Source organism: Anser brachyrhynchus (assembly GCF_964034855.1).
Source record: "Anser brachyrhynchus genome assembly, chromosome: 23".
NCBI classification, from domain to species: Eukaryota; Metazoa; Chordata; class Aves; order Anseriformes; family Anatidae; genus Anser; species Anser brachyrhynchus.
This window is the reverse complement of record NC_137716.1, coordinates 3,626,944-3,641,076: the sequence shown is the minus strand read 5'-3', so window position 1 is coordinate 3,641,076 and position 14,133 is coordinate 3,626,944. Positions and strand designations below refer to the sequence as shown.

General features: G+C 40.7%; 1 protein-coding gene across 5 annotated transcripts in view; it reads right to left on the bottom strand.

Moving 5' to 3' along the window:
- Positions 1-13,332, bottom strand: part of COMP (cartilage oligomeric matrix protein) — a 35,355-nt gene extending 22,023 nt beyond the window's left edge. For 2 of the 5 annotated variants that reach the window (XM_080566404.1, XM_080566405.1), the window contains exon 1: positions 2,571-2,892. The gene's annotated coding sequence lies outside the window, so the exon portion shown is untranslated. Of the gene's footprint in view, positions 1-2,570; positions 2,894-9,456; positions 9,578-13,096 lie in introns of those variants that run through there. The other 3 variants (XM_080566406.1, XM_080566407.1, XM_080566408.1) reach the window with 3 other exon arrangements.
- Positions 13,333-14,133: the final 801 nt, after the last annotated feature.

Below are 14,133 nucleotides of genomic sequence, written 5' to 3'. Positions count from 1 at the left end.
TCCTCTTCTTGAGAAAGAACGCTGTTCTACAGATGTGGAATAGAATCACTCAGAAGCTAAGCAGCCTGCACTAGGTCACACCACGCAAGTAAATTGAATCTGAATGCCCAAAGCTCATGCCAGCACTGTAATAAATAAACCATCTTTCTGTGAAGAAGGGGAATCTTCGTTCACAAACATTGGCAAGGAAAGGTACTAAAAAATATGCACATACACGTTCGCCTAAAATAAGCGATAGTACATATTGTCTGGGGCGTCTTACCACCACCATAAGTTGCTGATCTTCCTGGGAATGACATATTCTGCCCTCACTGGCTGAGAATTACACATGGGGATGTAGGAACTCTGGGGAGTGTCAACAAAAAAAGCTATACTTTTGCAAGAGAAGGAAATATCAGAAAATATAGCCCTTTGACGAATCAAAAATGTTTAGGTGAACCGTAACACCGCCACAGTTTGGTTTCATCACAGATGTGACCCTGACCTTCCAATACTCAGTGGGCAGCAGGAAACATGGACGAGGCTAACCTCAGCTGCTCAGGTAGCCCAGTCTGCTAGAGAGCTTGATTTCTAGTAGCTCCATCCAAGGACTCTAGTCAGGAAGAGCAGGAGACAAGGCCGGTGACAGGACTGGAGAAAAATCTATACTATAGGTCCAAGGTCTGGTTAGAGTCAAAGCTGAAATACAATACCTTGAACACAAGATCACCTTGAGCGTTGTCCTTCATTGAAAATATGGCCCAGAATTTTGTTTGCTCTCTCTAGAAAGGTCACAGCACTGTCAGATGCTCGCCACTCCTGGGTCTCACACTGATAATCCTACCCCTTCCAAAATGCCTCAGACATGCTGTCAGCATAATGCTGTCTGAAAAGAACAAAGACACCTGGAACTGAAACATTTGTTACAAATCTGAGGGCAGGAGGCCAACCAAAGGGCTCTCGTAAGCCCACAATGCTCACATCGGCCCTCCTTCAGCTTTGCTTTGTCTCTCGTTTAAGCCTGCTAAAGACAAACTATGGCAAATCAGAAGCCCAAGAGGCTGAAAAGCAGTGGTACATTCAGATCTAGAAGAGCTGTCTCCCATCCTTCCCTTCTTCTCAAGCAGCTCGCTGTAATGAGGCTTACAGATGGGGGTGTAAAATACTGCCAGAGCTCCTTCTCCCTACCGCCACCCTGCTCAGAACTATTCCCCAGCATATGTTGTAATCATACACCCAGGAGGGTTGTTAAAACCTTACAGGAAACATCTCACATTTTTTCCTTTACTATTCATGCCATTTTCTATTAGGGACAATAAAGACTTCTAACACTGGATTAAGCTCATTTGCAACAATGAGCTACTATTGCTCCAGGAGCCAGCGGGAGCTCAGACTCGTTGAGGGAACTGGGAATAATTCACTGAATTGTACTGGAAAAAGGGAGACGACCGAAGGCTGTTTTGACCAAGAGAGATGCAAACTGATGCGATGGTTAAGCCATCACGTCTTGCTGGGAATTATTGTTGGGAGTATCATTAATGCTTGGAGCATGCAGTTTTTTCAGTAAAATTGCTTTGGCCGTGGTCTCCCTTTTTGGTTTTCGCTACTAAAAGACACCTCCCAGAGTCATAATGACAATAACACAGTTTTACTGATTGCTTTCACTCGTTGCTCAGTGTGCACTAAGTCACTTCCCAAAACTCTCAGGGATGGCAAACCTTAAAAACAAAAACTCTTCTAAGCAGGCTGGTTTTTCCTTTCCCCTAAGTGATGTATATAATCCATCTCCATGGTCAAACCTTCCTATTGTGCAATCCAGGGGTCTTCAGCAATAGTGTAAACAGGAATTGTCTCATTACAGAAGGGACTGGAAGTGCTCAGGGCTCTGAGATCACGCATGTAGGTGGGCAGACAGCACGTACACTTTTTAATAGCCTAGGGACCTGTCTTAGGGAGCAGTGACTTGCTTTTGATCATCTCCCAAGACTTACTGACTCAAAGAAACATCTGGCATTGACCCCTTCACAGGCAGAATACTCAACCTGAGGGGCCCTGGAAATCTACTCTTATATGTTCCTGGAGCTGTCTGCACGTGATTAGTTCAGTAGCTACACATAAGCGCACACACTGTGTCTGAATAATGCTATTTCTGTATCATATACACAAGTATTACATAGACGAGTATTTGCTGTCCTCAAATTACTGCTTGCTGGCCACAAGTTGGCACAGGCCATTAGCCCTTTGCCATGCAGCTTCAAAAAAAGATCAAGTTTCCATCGCGCCTTTCAGCAAGGAAGATCCCAAGGAACTTGACAATTTATTCATACCTAACACCACCAGAACATAGACACCTTTGGGACAGAGAGCACGGCCAAATATATAACAGAGTGCAGAACAGCAGGAAAAAAAGGGAAACATTTGGCTTGGGACCCCAGAGAAAACCACACTTTTTATAGAGAGAGCCAAGGAATGGTTAGCATCCATTCACAGGAGACAGAACTGTGCTTTCTACGGTCTCATCCCAAAGACCCACAGAGAAAATTTGAACTTCAGAGTTTATTCTGCCTCAGAAGTATGAAGTGGTAAGTTACCTTTTCCAACTTGCTGGACCAAGAGTCCTACTAACGGTGTTCAGACAGACCACAAAGCTGTCCTTTCTGGGGACATCTCAAGGGAACGTCAAGAAACTTTCCATGCCAGAAGTTATATTAAGCAAATTTGTTCAGGCCTCCTGGATACATGCAGCAGAAAGCTGTAGCTTTTTACTAAGTGTTGATTCAAGATTAATGATAGCTCTCTTGACACTTCCTCTCACTGCCTGCAACAGGGCCCATTTTTTTTTTCTTTCCCTTTGCTCTTTTTCAAATAACCTCACCATAGCAATTAGCTCTACTCCTTATATTTAAAGGAAACACCACACACACACCCACACACACAAAAAGCCACCAAAAACCAGAAGGATGACATCAAGTGTGATTTAACAGCTGTAAATAAGCAAAACCAGCACCAAGCAATCAGGTCTTTTCGGGACACCAGTGATTAAAAGACCACCGTTAAGGTACCCGGTAAAAATATCATCTGCAGTCAGCTCTTGCAAGAGACATAAACTTTTTCAGTGGTGCAAATTAGAGTTCTCTTTTACAAAGAGGAAGAAAGGATAGATCACATAGGACTAACTTAATTGCCCTTACATCTTCACCAACCATGGGGACGCTGAAAGCAGTAGGTCAGAAGCCTGACCATTGCTTTCTCCAAACTCAACTCTTCAGAATAGCGGGTGGATCAGAGAAAGGGAGAAAAGAAGTTGATCACTAAATACAACACACTTTTTCTCAGGAAGAGGCTACGCACTTAAATTCAGTTTTATTATGAGTAGTTTAATACTTGCATACAGAAACATGACTTTTTCTTCCACAAGGGCAGTGTGGAAACACAGCCTTTGTGAATTACAGTGAAGACTCTTCAGGTGTAGGTGTTTTCTTCAATTGCCAAGGAATCAGGATGACTACAAGGGCACAAAGAATAGAGGGATTTAAGAAGCACCAGCAGATTGGTGAGAGTAAAGTGGCCTCATTTTCCTATACAAAACAAGGATCTTTAATATGAAAAAAAGAAAATGGCGTTATTATTGCAGAGCCCTAATATTCCACAAAAAAATCATTCTTTTTATGATGGTGGTAGAGCAGAACATTGTCTCTCAATCTTTTTTGCTTATACCCCACCTCAACTGATTAATAAACTTTTGTTAGATTTTGAATAAGCAAGAACAAATCTTCTTCCTAGAAACTGCCTTTTGTGCCTTCGTTACTTGTTCCCAAAACCTTGACCACAAAAGAATACCAGCTCCTCAAGGATAAGGAGAGAATGACAAGCCCACTGTCTTCTAGACAGACCCCGTTATATCACAAGGCAGTGTATTCTCCACGCTGCTGTCCCCTCTTCCAGTGTATGCCTGAGGCGTTCCATAGGCTTTCTGTCGAAGATAATTACAGCTGTCACAAGTATGAATAGACTAAGATGTTCGCACGGCCCACGCTCTGGGGGTGGGGAAGGACAGGTATCGTCCTCAGTAGCAGGATCACTTTGTCTTTTTCAAAAGAGAGATCTCATACAATATGAAGATGAATTTTCAAACAGAAATAATAGCACAGATGCAGGCAGCTGAGCCCTCCTCATTCACATTTGGTTAGATAACAATGTTAAATAATCAGCTGTTCTCATGCAGAAGTATCTCCCCACTGAGGTCTGAAAGCACACAGGTATGACTCAAGAATGTTATCTGAGCTGCAGCGCTCTCAACGCTGAAGGGAATATCGGTGTTACCTCGTCCACGCTACCTAGAAAGGTATTAGCAGGTGCAAGTCAAGAGAATCAATCCAAGAAGCCTATTAGCCTTAAAATGAACAGTTAAATTTGTGAAACTGCTTGCTTCATCTACTAAACACATGCCTTTCCCTGCACACTATATTGTCAGCTCATCTTCCAATACATCTCTTCACACATGCACATTCTATTTTCATGAGCTTTGAGACATTACAGATTACTGGCCTTATTTGAAAATTGTGCTCCTTTGTACATCATTTATAACCTCAGAGGAAAATTCAACATCATCCAGACCATGGGTTGGTTTTTCTTTTCACCCCTGGAGAAATGGAAAAATGGCATGCATGTACACAGGCTCAGAAGTGGTGGAAGCTCTCCAGAAAGATGGAGTTTGGAGACTAATCCAAACCTCTTGAGTTTTCAAGAAAATATCAGACCAGAAATCTCACAGGAATGAACTGGCTCTGGAGATTTCTGGCAATTCCTTTTGCTGACCCCACCCAAATCTGAAAAACAGTCACAAAAGCAAAACTAACATTTTTCACAATATTTTTCAGTATCAAGGTCTGGGTAAAGATTCAGAATAAGTCCTTGCTTCATTTAAACAGCTTTCCCCATCCAAGGATTGCAAGGACACATATTTCATCCAATTGTAATGGTCACAGAATTTCTCTAATTTTAATTCCACGTGGAAACTAGAAGTTCGATCCTCTGTATTTTTGCAATGCTCCCTTCAATAAAGGCCAATTGCTTTTGGCTAGCACAGCAGTCAGTTTCTTCCATTAACCTTTATTCAAGCCAAAACACTTTGGGTGTAAGCGACATTGAGTTCCTGAGACAATGACGGCCAGAGAAATACCTGTCATGAGAGTGGAATCTGAGAGCTCTTCCTAAACTCCAGCTGCCTTGTCTCTCCTTGACATCGTTTCAGTCTTTGAATGCTTTCTGCACAAGCCATTACACCCTTCAACACTTCTTCCAGGAAAGCGCACACAATTCCAGGAACCCCACGCCTCAGGTGAATAAATAGCAATCACAAAAGCAACTTTCTACTGGCGAGGCAGGAGACAATGTTGAAACTGTGAGTCTCTATACACAAACGCAGTAAAGGCTACTGTGAAGGCCAATATTTCCCAAGGAAATCAAATATCATGGTTTGGATAGGAGATGATTTGGAAAGAGTAATGAACATGTCTAACCCTGTATACTCAGCAAAATCTGATCTCACAGCCTGAGATCATTTGCTGGCCTCAAGTCACATCTGGGAGTTACTCCTAACACAGCGGGAAGAGTTGTTCTAGGGAGATCCAAGTTCCACTTCTAAAGCTTCTTATAAAACAGGAGCTTTTGCCATTTAGTACTGCAGGTGCCCCCTCCCTTTCTTTTTTCAGATGAGGTTTGTGGTGGCCTCTAGCGGAACATGGAACGAATGATATAATGTGGAAAAAAGGAGTGAGGCTTGTGGAACCTCTTCAGAAGCTGACCAAGCCTTCAGCTATTCATAGCTGAACTGAGGTGGAATTTGTTTAAAACTATATGAATGTGCTAGTAAAGAGTTAATCTCCATACCCTAGCCTAATCCTTCAAATCAGAACCACGTGTAGATCCATAATGGGTCATCCTATAAAGAAAAAACACACTATAATAACAAAGCTTTTCTTCTTTCTGATGTTTCCTGATGTTCATCAATTTGTTGAGTCCACAAGAATAGTGTGCCTTGTTTCATTTCAACCTTTCTGCTTCCTCAGTAGAGAGGAAGTGGACGCAGGCTAGAACTGGATTCTCTTTGTGCTCCAAGAAGAACAAATAGTTCAAGATCAGTGTGAGATCACAGGAATCATTCACATTGTTCTAGTGCTCCAGCTAGCCTAAGATTTGGCTTCTGACTTCAAGACACATAGACTGATCATAAATGAATACACTGTTTCCCTAGAATTATAATTCCTTCCTTCTCTCTGTCTCCTTGTAAGTGTTCATGCTCATAGAAAATATTGGGTCATTTATCCTGCTGCTCCTCAGTCATTCTAATACGGCTTTTCCATCCTTGACCTTGCATGCTTTGGACGTCCCTCAGGCTGTTTGTTATACTGTGCAACTTCTCCTGCTGTAGAAATTTTTCTGCATCTTGGCCAGTGGCCCTGCGTTGCTCTTGATCCAAAGGAATTCATTGCCCAATGTTTAATATTACTTTTTTTGTTTAAATGACATCATTACCAAAGTGCTATTTAGAATTATTGCTCTGCAGACCTTCTTCAGATCCTGTTTGCAATCAGCTATTCCAGAAGAGTCATATATTAACCTGTTGCCAAGAAGGTGGCCTAATATGTTAGTATCTTGTCTGAGATTGAAATGTCACTGACTTGCCAGAAAGCTTCCCATAGCACCTTTGCTCTGTCTTCATACTATAACCTAAATAAAGGCCATAGGATCTAGTTCAACATCATTTTGTTTTCTTAATAACATTTGTTATCAACTGCATAAAACGTTTCTGTGCCCTGGGTTCCTTCCACATGACATAAGGCTCAAGGATTTCTGGATCAGAACTGAGAAACAGTTTGAAAACTTCTGTTTGATCATAAATTAAGCCTTGCAATTCTTTTTATATTAAAAACAGCCCCAGTTCACAGTTTCCAGACTCCACAATGGGTTCATAGAGTTGCCATGGGCCTTGCTCAGGGTCCAGGAATTCAAGCTCCACTTGCATTAGAGCACGTTGCAGCCTCTTCAGCGTGATCTCAGATGGCACCACTTGATAATTGCTGGCCCGCAAGATACTGGAGGGAACAGGGTAGAAGGACTCCTTCTCTCTTTGGATAGGCTTTCCAGCATCTTTCCATTCAATTTGGAAGTGCTGCCGAAAGCCTAGTAGAGGACAGATTGGATCGGGTCTACAGAAGGTCCCAGGGTGTTGCCAACAAGGTGCTGCTGCTCCCAAGGCAAAGACAAAAACAGTAACTGCAGGCACAGGAGCTCTATGAAACACTCCTTACCATCCATCCAACACTTGGAAAGTTTGTTTCAAGCAAGCAGAGGCAAATCCACTACCTTAAGCCCATCGGTTTTAGGAAGCAGATAGTATAATAAACTGAAATGTTCGCTCTCTCAGGAGTAGTGCTAAATCGGGGAGCCCACGGTCCTTTTGATCTTTACATATACTGTTTGATGAAATTCTACCAGTGTCCTGGGTACATTTCCAAGGAACTCATGAGTTCTGGGAAGGCATTACACAGCTACACTGTAACCATTCATGACCTGTGCTCAGTACTGGCTTGGTTCCTCCTCAAATCCACAAGATTCTGCAAGGAAAACATTCTTTCCACTTCAAGTAAGCTTCTCCATCCTGAAACCAGTCTGGTTCAACACCCAACCTCTTCTTGCCCTGCACTCACCCCAGGACATCAGAAAGACAAGGTTTCTAGTGGAAGGGCTTCCATCATGGGAAAACTACTGCAACACCTAATGTATTTGGTTTCCCTCAGTTCTAGATCTGTTTTATTTTTTTCAGGCAATAAATAAAGGAAAAGCAGTCATTAATATTACTTGTCCTACCTATAGCTGCTAATGCAGTATGAATGTTTTATACTCATTCTGAACCTTTAATATTTGCAGTGGAAAGGTAAGGCCTGGTTGGCAAAGTCTGCACTTCGCATCAAAAGAAACTGAGGTTAAAAAAAAAAAGAGGTGATAATCCATGGGAGCTGGAGAGCAGAAAACTAGATGGTTGGTATTCCAGGACAAGAACCATTTTGAATTCAGGTGTTTAGGCCAATGGGAATGTGAACTTCTCATGTAAGTCATGTAGCCACATTATATGACTAAACGCAAGTTCTTACATGTATAACCTTCACAAAACTTTAGACGCCCTCCCACAACAAAACCCAAAGGGCAACACACCTAGTTATTGGATTGCTTAGATTATTTCATTTTTAAGACAAGTGCCAAATTAACAGACTTCTCCCACAGCAGGAGGAAGGTTTAACTTGGAAGGATTTACTTTATATGTAGAGAATACAAGTATGTTATTCACTTAAACCATTAACAAAGAAAAAGACAGGCTGGGACTCAAAAAACATAACATTTTTCAAATACCTTGTTCTCTGAATATGATCTTTACAAAAAAACAACCTCACATTTAACCCTGAGCAAGTTACCTTCCCTAAAAGTTAAAAACATGTCTGTAAAGCAGTAATGCTTTGAGGAGAAAGCAAGCTGTTACCACATCAGAAGTCTTGTTGCTAAATCTCAAAGTATTTATAAACTTAAATGAGACACCAGGGATAACCTGAAAATTCACCACTCTTCTATTTTCTCCACTAAAACTGAGGGAGACGCAAAGGTCCACAAGATTCAAACACACATCAAAACCCTTTGTGAAGCACTGGATTTTACATTATACCGAAATAACCTCACTGCTTCTCCATCTGCCTAGGATAACTGCCAGAAATTAAAACAAAGAAACATGTACACTCTTTGTAGTTAATCAAGAGCTTCAAAATTTGTTTTTAAGCTGAGATACAACAACATCTGTTTTGAAGAAATCCCATTTAAAGAAATGGTGATGCCCCTTTAGAAACAGAGTATTTTTAACAAGTCTGTTTCTTCCATAACTCCTACAAAAGGCAGACTTAATAAGCAACAGATACTCTCAAATGTCTTCTCGAATATATCTATCAATTCCAGAAATTTTTCCTTGGACTTTGAAAGCCATGCCTTTTTGCTCGCAATCTGACTTCTGTGGCCATTTAAAGAGACGTACCTCACTTCACCTAGCACTTTTGCAGACAAAAACTGCAAAAAGCCGGAAGCTCTGTTCTTGAGAAGATTTTTCCCCTTCATTAATTCATTGCATTCAGATTCTGTGTTAACGTGGCATTGTTTAGGATGACCACAAACTTCAGCTGTCTTCAAGGAGTGGAAGGTACAAAGGATTGTAATACATTTGGGGGGGGGAGGTGTTATAAATTTTATACTGAATTTTTAACTAGTACTTTAATATCAAGTTACTTTTTCACAGTTTCTTAGCTTTTTAGTATTCACTTAGCTTAGTGAAAGAAAAGTGGTTTGTAGTACAGAGTTTATAGCTAGTTTCATTTACTCGCTTTCATATGTTGCTATTATCTTTTAAGGTCACTTGTCACCTTAATATCCAAGTACCTTTTCCATTCAAGATCACAGAAGAAATGTCAAGATCTTCTCCTCCTTTTCCTTCATTGTTTTAAACTACTGATCCATGACTTCCTTCAGGAATATTTTTATAGCCACAGGGCAATTGAACCTGCAGTAAATCAGTCGAAACAGAAATATTACACAATTTGCTGAAGGATAACAACGTTCATATTCCACTGATAATGAATTACAACACTTTTCCATGAGTTTTCTATGCTACATTACATGTACTCCTGAAATCAAAGCCGGGCTGCATTTACTGGTGCACTTAGATTTCTGGCACCTTAGAGAAATTTTTTCATTTACACACTAATACTTCTCTGATGTCCTTTTAGCTCGTGAAAACACTCTGTGCATTAAAGGGGTTTTTAAAAATGACTGTTCGGTTTAATGCCACTTGACAGAGATCTTGTAATGTGATGTTAAAATACTTGTTATACAAATTTAAGCATTAAGGACTAAAGTCCATAAAGTTATCATAATAAAAAAGTCTTTATCTCCCTCCTACTCAGAACAGCGCTTTCTTCCAGTATTATTGTTCAGATAAAGCAGCCTGCCCAGCTCGTGATGCCTCTGTCTCACTGTGGCTGGAAGTAAAGCTTTACTGACATTAGGGATTAATAGACTGCAGATCCTTAAATACACATGCTCCATTACTTTCAATCTAGTGCGTATTAGGACTGTGCTTTTTCATTCCACAGTAGTCCAATAAATCCTTCAATATTTACTTAAAGGGGTTTTATGGTCCTTTTGTTTCGTGAAGGCATTTATACGAGCTCTGATCTTCCAACATTTGCATCTTCACCCATTAATTTGTGAAAATTAAATAGAAATAAACAAAAATGGCTCCATAGCCTTCTTGCCCACATGCCTAGTAAATGCTGCAATATTTGTTGGTCCAATAGCTAGAGATGGAACAAAAACACAGCCAGCCCAACCACTCCCTGTCCCAACACTGCTACAGACATTCCAATAGGAAAAAGCTGAGGAAAGATTATGAAGTTCTGGGAAAAGATCCATTTTAGCTATTAATGCTTATTATCACATTTTCTAAGGTCTATAAAGCTTTTTAAAGATTATTTGGGATGAAGGAAGCTATAGAAATGTTATGATCCCAGAAGATCCTCCTAAACAAAGGCAAAACGCATGTTGCTATGAACCTGCATGCAGCTCTTGTGATTTTTTTTTCCTGTGCTATGTTAGCTTTCCTCTGTGTCCCTCTTGTGGTAACTAGGCAGAACTGTAACATCTGCAATGGAATAGCTAATTCGTAGCCTTCAAAGATTTGAGCTTTGTTGCTGCATTTTTTTGTGATTTTTTTTTTTTTTATTAAGATTTTCTCTTTCAAGATGCTTTGGTACTGTAATATTCTCAGTATACTCTGACAGGGGAACAGTTTTATTTAAAACAAAACAAAACAACAAAAAACAACCTACAGGTACTCTTTGCTTTTCCATTTCCTGTTACTCAGGCTAGATAATCTAGGTAAAACTGCATGGGATTTTCATTTAAAGATTTATTTAGAAAAGAGGCAAAAAAAAAAAAAAACAAGAAAAATAGAGAAAATTAAGGACTTTTAAAACAACATGAGTTACCTGCACATTAAACAAAAATGGTGGAGATGTTAAAATGCAGATGTGCAGAAGTGGCAGAACAGAAAGTAAAGTGATAAAATTTGCATAATAAATTAACTGATTGTATTTCTCATCGTAGAATATGTTAACGTATTGCACAACTGTGGTACTTATTATTATATAGACATCACCATCAGATGTGTAATGTGCAGGCATTCCTTAAGCATTCTTTGTCTAGAACACCTGATCTCCACTTCCTGTTTATTTTCCCCTAACCTGAATTGTTTTATCCCAGGATAAAAATACTTGTTTTTTTTTTAGCTGACTCTGGCATTTGAAATAGCAGTTTTGCAGATTCCTCACACTCCATTTGATTGGCTCTGAACCCTTCACGTCATCATGACACTTTCTAACACTATCTCCATGGCTTGGAGTTTGCAGAGACCAATCAGTTTGTTCCTTTTCATAACAGCTTGATTTCAGCCTTCTCATGTGCACTCCTGACTGGAGGATGTTATCGAATCCCAGCGACAGTGTGTCTTGGAATGGAAATGAGTTTAAAGGAAAATTCTCTGGCACAGCCAATTATTTTGAGTCAGGAATGCATTATTTCTACCAACAGCTAAACTGCTGTACACATCCCTTTTACACTTACAATCGTTAGGAACCTTTATTATCACCTCTTCAAGATAATCACCTTAAACTTTCTAGCTCACGCAAGCAAGCAGAAAACACCCTTTTCAAAACTGAATTCTATTCTCTTGGACAGCTTCTTATGGCTAAGTACATCCTGTCAATTCTAGCTCCTAACCATGCACACAAACGGTGATGCGCCATCATTCTCAGATAATGCGTTCTGGTTTTGTGAAGTTATACGTTTTAAAATTTCATATTTTAAATGAAATTTCACAGTCAGAGGGCCATCTCTGCATTAGCCCAGATTTAAAAGATAAAATTTTCACAAAGCATAGCTTACACCAAAAAAAAAATAATTGTAAAGGAAGCACTGTAGTATAGACTGCATACATACTTATCGTTAAGCATACCAAAGTAATACAAAGAGTTTCCAGCATGCAGTGATCTATGATTAAGCAATAATGTCGTGAAATTCAAATGCATCCTTTCCCCAGGCCATTCCTCTGTATTGCTGTAAAGACTAATTACAGTCTTCCTTTTTTAAACACAGTAACCAGGAGCCCAATGGCCACAACTAATTGCCAGTTTGATCCCTTGTCAAAACATATCAATGTGAACTGCAGTCTTCTCACACCTGATGCACTGTGGTTTTATTTTTGACTTGCGTAACAGGGGAACCGGACATACCGTGGGGTGGGGGATCTACAGAACCTCCTCACAGCCCTCTGGCTTCAGCACCTCAGACAGCAGCAAGATCCTGTCTGCAAACACAGCCAACGGGCGCTGGTGCTTCCCCATCAGAAGCCGAATTTACCTTCCGATGGCACAGTCAGTACAGGATCTACAATTTTCAGTGACTTCTCCAAATAACTTCTCTTTAAAAGCATTCTTATTTTCTGTACTATGTAGGGGACAGGGAAAAAAATACAGCAGCACATCAAAACTTTGATCGGTTTCCAAAACTTCTGAGGATTCTTGTAAACTGTCCAGATGTTGCAAGTGTGTTCTGTTTATTCCTAAATAAGTGTTCATACCAAACAACCTACCCGGTTTTACAAATTTCGTCTTCAGATTAGCTCTCATTTTCAAGTCAGATTTTCTATTTTCTAACAGTTAGTTTCTGGTTTGTTGTAAGAAAGCACGAATTCAGTTTATCTGTGGATGCTTTCCAACCAGATTATATGTGGGTTCTAATTTAATTGCGTTTCGACTTCAGCAATCAAGAGTCTCAACATTTGAACTGTCTTTTAACACTGATGAAATTACATGTGAGTACACGCTGACTTATCTTGATGTCACCATATTAAATTAGAGCTGATGAGACAGTCATAAGTCCACAATCAATTTTCCATTCTATCTTTTGATTTTAGTGGTATGTTTGATTAGACTCTTTTAATCTGAATCCTGAATTAAGATACCTTTATGATAAGCTGTTGGTAGAGTCTATTCCTTCACAGAAGCTTAAAGCTAAAGATGAATTCAAACAAACTGTATGTAGAAGTGACGACTCCTGCATTCTCTCTATTTGTTAATTTTCCCCTCCTGTACTTGGTGCACTATTTTCCTAGGAGGAAGATCCTTTTCAATCTTCATCTAGATCTTTTCAGCTTCACAGCTGCAAATCTGGTACATTGTTTCCATTCCAGGCTTTACCCTACACCAAAAGCAAGAACAAAATTGAAGTTACTTATATACTTGTATACTGACATACATTTGCATCTTAGAGTGGAAGGCTTTATTAGGGAAAAGGGACTAAATATCTTAACCTTTCGTATCAATGCTTTTCACAACACTCAGGAATTATCTTAGAAGAGCTTTGGCTTGTGCTAATAATGTTGAAATAAGGGCACCCAAATCCCAAACTTGCTGTTTATTTACGGACTGAAGCATGTACTACTCATCTCCGCGCAGCCCAGTCCTTCGTCTTCCAGAGAGCATCCATGGCCCACCCCACTCCACTCATCTTGTACCAATTCAGCCTTCAGAATATCACACAGTTGTATTAGGTATCACAGGCATAGTAAGTATTACAGCTGGAGCAGGCATTACCATAATACCAAATCCTTCTTAATCAGCACGTCTGTCTCGAAACTCTTAACACCCCTGCAGAGCTCCCTTGCCCAGGCCGTGCCTCCAGTAGCAGACGCCACACACCCCTTTCACACAGGGATGAGGCAGGCCGCAGCAGCAGCTCCAGGCGGGATGAAGGACGGGATGAAGGCCCCAGGCTGCCACCACACCTGCCCCTGGCCCCTCACGTTAACCTGGTGGCACCACGGGGGGCACCCCCCAGCTTTGCACCCCGCAGCTGCTGCCTCCGCCAGGGCTGGCAGCCAGCACAGCCCTTCTCCTCCCTGCAACCGCCCTGGGGCCCTTCGTGGAGAAGATGCTGACCACCTCAGGGCGATTGATCCGCCACCTCAGGGCGATCCACTCCCTTGGGGCTATCTGCAGC